The sequence below is a fragment of the Sinocyclocheilus rhinocerous genome, unplaced genomic scaffold (genome assembly GCF_001515625.1).
Source record: "Sinocyclocheilus rhinocerous isolate Xijiao unplaced genomic scaffold, SAMN03320098_v1.1 scaffold898, whole genome shotgun sequence".
NCBI lineage: Eukaryota > Metazoa > Chordata > Actinopteri > Cypriniformes > Cyprinidae > Sinocyclocheilus > Sinocyclocheilus rhinocerous.
This window is the reverse complement of record NW_015652144.1, coordinates 54,663-60,338: the sequence shown is the minus strand read 5'-3', so window position 1 is coordinate 60,338 and position 5,676 is coordinate 54,663.

Here is a 5,676-nt window from a genome sequence, read left to right as displayed (position 1 = left end):
TAGCTGAACAGGAAATTCAGAAAATTGCCACCTGTGGATTTTCACTGACCGGCAGAAGTTCTTCATAGAGATTCCTTGGAATATTTAATTTTTTATTTTTTTGGGGATTTGAACGCTATTGGAATTGTCAGATTTCTTCACGTCCATTGTATTGTTTTTTGTTAATTGTCCGCCATATCCAATTTTTCCCTCTCTTTCCTCCCTTCCAAATACCCTTCCCCTCCTCTCCCTCTCTTTTCCCCTTTCCCTCCCCCTTTTTCCTTCCTGTCTATCAACACCACTGTTATTCCTTTACATCCTTTGTTCATATGGATCAGCATCCTTTGGTTGAGTATGATGGACGTCTGCTATTTCTTCACCTCTCATCATTCACAAACTGACCTGCACTTATTACAAAATACTCTTTAGAAACGGTTGCATTTGGACTAGTTGCTTTTGGGCTCTACCAATGAACTTGGGAAGCTTTTCTAGGCACTAACCAGTAAGTACCATTTCCATCTTCCTCTTTTTTTTGTTTCTCCGTGTACGTCTGTGTGTGGCGGCAGCCGCAAGCCCTCGGGCTGAGCCGGCTTTATTAAACCCCATGATAGCGTAATCCCCCTGTGACTCCAACCCACCCTGATCCACTCCCGATGGACAATGGACAAGTTGGGAAGCATGCGTGTGTGTCGTCTGTGTCCTCTTACAGCTCAACAGGTATATTTTGACAATCTTCTATGACTGTTTAATGTTCTGCAGATGCTGTTGTAGCGTCTTGCATTTGGTGTTTGTTGTAAGATCTAATGTGGTCTGAGTTTGCATTGGAGTTGGTGACAGTAGAACTGGGATTTTTACTGAAGCATCCAAGAGAATAATGGCTGTTCGAAACCAGAGTTTACAGAGGTAGAGAGGCATCATGGCACATCTTGTCAAGTAAGATGCCTTCATCTGGTTGGATTTGGAAGACAGCATAGATGTATGCGAGTATATGCTTGAGTAGTTAGTGGAATAAAAAGGGTGTCTGGTGGAGCAGTTGAAATAAATCAGAAATGTTTATTTATTTCCACATTTTAACTTATTAATTTAATTATGTATTTTAGTAATTATTTATTTTTATTTATTTATTTAGTTTATTTACACATTTTAATTTATTGTATTTGCTTATGTATTATATTTACTTATTTTCTTTATATATTTGTAAATAAATATATTTATAATATATTATAAGTAATTTGTGTATATATACAGTAGTCAACATTTGAAGTGGATCAAAACCTTTTATCAAAGTTGTCCTAAAACCTAAAACCAAAATGCGTTCTTGTCTTAGGACAAATGTTATGAACTTTTTTTGATCAACTTCAAATGTTGACTACTGTGTGTGTGTGTGTGTGTGTGTGTATGTATAATTATATTTATATTTATTTATTTGTAATTTCTACCAAGAAATGAGTCATTAAACACACTTGGTTAAATTTGCTTTGATATGTTTGTTAAATTTATTCTAGATCTCTCAACGTGACATTATTTCATGTTTGTAAAGCAGTCACTGTAGTTAAGTGGTAGCTATTTTTGAAGCCATATCTGGAGACTTGGAAGTGGCATTTTAGTAAGAACCCACCTAACAACCACTTAGTCATTTTGAATAGACATGAAACATTTAGATTTTCTTCAGAATTTGTAAAAGTCTAGTTAACAGTTTTGCTATTTGATTTGCATTGATATTTATTAGTGAAACCAAAGGGTTGGGAAGTTGAATAGACCTTTTACTTGACACTGACATTTTGTCATGATACATTGAGATCCTTGCCCTGTTATGTTTCTCATAAACATGAAGGTTAGGTCTTGCTGTGCCTTCAAATGGTCTGAAGCTCATCTAGAATCAGCTGCTAACAGCAGGGTTGTAACCGGAGTGTGTCTGAGGTCCGTGCCAACATATGCCGCTATGTCTAAGCCTGGCATCCCATGTGTGTTTATGTTTGCGATGTCCGGAGGAGCATGCAACCGCATTGAGAAAATCACCTGCTTCTGTGGTTGCTCAGATTAACGCTACTGTAACAAGCAGTATTAGCTTTTTAAAAGTATTTTCATTATATTGTCATTGAGGTGAGATATTAATTACTGATTATTTTTGCTTATGCATGATACTGTGATCAGGCAGTGCACAGATTGCCTTTCTCAGATTTTTTTGGGACTGTAGGTTCTGCAATATTTTGGGCTCAGATACATGCATCATGATCTGTGTTTCAGATGACATGCTAATATCCCAGAAGAATGAAGATTGGTCCAGCAGACCCTAAATATGAGACCGGCTAGATCTCCATAACCTCAGTGACTGAAATAGTACCCTGTCCTGAAGATGACCTCCTGCCTGCATGCACAGGTCTAGAGCCAGTGTTGGGCAATGTGCCTGAATGCTGAAAGATACGCATTACAATCGCAGCTTCTGTCGAATCGCGATCTCGATTCTATTTCGATTTATCGTGCAGCCCTAATGAAATGTCAATAAAGCAGTATGTACAGTACCGTTAAAAAGTTTGGGGTCGGTAAGATATTTTAATTTTATTTTATTTTTTTATTTATTTAGTGACATAAGGATCAACTGGCTTCATGAAACATGAGCAGAGCACATTTCTGTGTAAGTTGCTCCGTAAAACCATTCTTATGTGCATTACCCTTAAATTTGTTCATTTAGCAGATGCTTTTTTTTTTCAAAATGACTAAAACCGACAATTTATGTTGCTAAGTGTGGTTTTTCATATTATTTGCACACATTTGTTCCGCTCATGCTTTGTCAAGGGGAGCCATTATTGGTCAAGCTGTTTCTGAATATGGTTTGCAATTCTGGGAACGTAGCAAACTAGTTGAACTCTAAAGTGCATGTGTGTTGATGAACAGACTAAATGTGGACCTGCTGGATAATTGTATGCAATCGGCGGTCTGCACAGTCACTGTGGTTATGAGGCTGGAAAGGGCACTGAGGAGCCCACATACAGTACACGGCTCCATTTGTATTGTGTGTTTCTGTGTGTGTGTGTGTGTGTGTGAGGCCTGGAGCCAGACTGTGATATTGCAGCTGTTGAATTAGCTGCACCTGCCCTCTCTGTCAAAACAAACAGTCAGATATACTTTCAACACTAAACCCCTCTATTTCTATATACTGCAATAAATGTTTCTGGGTACTTGTTACCGCTGTTTTTAAAGAAGGGATAACCCTGATTTTTTTCTTTGTTATATATTTGAGGATGGATGGATGGAAGTTGTTTACATTGTAGGTTACAGGATATACTTTTAACCACTAGAGTCATTAATTCATTCTTTAACTATATAATGTACAGGAAGATCTGCAGAAAATCTGATTCCATAAAGATTGTATATTCTGGATGTTAAACGTGACGGGCTCAATCAGAAATGATATATAAAACGCGCAATGCTGGATAGTTTTTGCACAATGTCACTTCAGTAAAAAATTACTGTTCATTTGAGAAGGTGTTTTCTTTACCCAGAGAACAGTGTCTTATGTCATTCTGATGCAGAAAAGAGTGGACCATACTTCATGCCCAAAAATGAAAATGTGCTGAAAATTCCCTCTCCCTCACTTTGTTTCTGCATCGGAACAGATTTGGAGAAAAATATCACTTTCTCACCAATGCATCCTCTGCAGTGAATGGGTGCCGTCAGAATGAGAGTCCAAATGGCTGACAAAAACTTCACAATAATCCACAAGTAATCCACACCACTCCAGTCAATCAATCACTTCTTATGAAGTAAAAATCTGCATGTAAGAATTTTTTTTATCATAGTATTGAACTTCAAACTGTAGTTCCAGCTGAAATACATGCTCTCTATCCATAATATTGCTTTCTCTAGTGAAAAAGGCGTCTTGTCTGAGTTAGGAGAGAAATATGCACAGATCAAGCATTGTTTACAAACACGCAGCTTTTTACTTCACAAGACATTAACTGATGGACTGGTGTCGTGTTGTTTTACTTGTAGATTTTTTATGTTTTTATTAGTGCTGTCAAACGATTAATCGTGATTAATCGCATCCAAAATAAAAGTTTTTGTTTACATTTTATATATGTATGTGTACGGTGTATATTTATTATGGGGCTTTTTTAAACGAATCTAGTGAGTCAGTGATTCATGATTACCCATTCATAAATACTGTCACTTGCTTCATTCATGAATGAATCAGCCGTTCGAATGAATCAATTGAATTAATGATTCGGTGATAAAATCAGTGACTTGTCGCTACCTGCTGGCAGTTTTAGTTTCATTTTTAAAGTATCTTTTCAGTTCTTTAAATCATTTAATATTTCTATATTCAACATTTTTTAAAACCTTAATCTTAACATTAATTTATGGATATATAAATACACACACATACAGTATATATTTTTAAAATATTTACTTGTTTATACATATATATTCATATTCTTATATTAAACATATCTATATATAATTTAAAATATCAACATAACATATTTTTCTTAAATATATACATGCATGTGTTTGTATTTATATATGCATAATAAATATACACTCAAATATACTGTATATTATGTTAACAAAAACTTTTATTTTGGATGTGATTCATCGTGATTAATCATTTGACAGCACTAGTTTTTATCAGCTGTTTGGACTGTCTTTATGATGGCACCCATTCAATGCAAAGCAGTGCAAAAATCGTGAAAACAAATCCAATGTTACATGGCGATAAAGATTCTATTTTAGATTCTGTTCTGCACTTTGTAACTATTTGTTTTGGTTTGCATAAAAGCCATGCCTTGCTCCTATGTGTGTGTGTGTGCGCAATTCTTATCATATTAGCTCTGCAATGTGTCACCATTTGATTTAACTGTCTGAATATAATTCATCCATAAATCTCCCACTGGTATTGTCTGCAGCTCACAGCAGTCTATCTTTGTCCTTTGAGGTTTTTTCTCTGCTACGGTTTATGAGAAACTGACATCTCTCTGAATAGAAGTTGAATTTGTGTAGTGGATGGAGTTAGAGATGTTGTAGAGCTGTAGGGTAGTAAAGCTCTGTCGGCAAATGGCAGAATTAAACACCCATTTATCGACGGCAGTCAGTGGAGAAAGATGCTTTCTGTGTGCAGATGATGTAGTTATCTGCCAGCGGGGGCAAACTGGCCCATGCAAATCAGCCAAAATATGATCCCCCTTGCTACAAATTTAAAACTTTGGCCAACTCCATCATTACAGACTTCAGATGACACTTTCCTGTTATATTTAAGCTGTGTTTGTGTATGTCAGTGTGTGTGATTTGTGGATGATGAGAGATTCAGGAATGTGTAACGCAGAAGAGGAGTGAAGAGCACAGTTTTTATGTATAACAGCTCAAATGAATTGATGTTCAGAATTAATGCCTTGTGTGGATTTTTATTAATTTTTTCCTGTGTTGACGTAAGATCAGCTATTTCCCATTACTGAGCCAAGAACAACTCCTTAATAAATTTCTTAGAGACATGAGGCTTGTGTCTGATTCAGACTCTTCACAGCCTTATAAGAGCAGAGAATGTGAGTCCTCACTGTTCGTAGACCTCAGAGAGCATGATGTGTTTAGTGCACAGTATCCACTTATACTGCTTAGTCGTGTTTTTCCCTAAATAGTTATACATACAAACACATGTAATCTTTTACACACAATCTTTTTTTTTTTTTTTTTTTTTTTTTT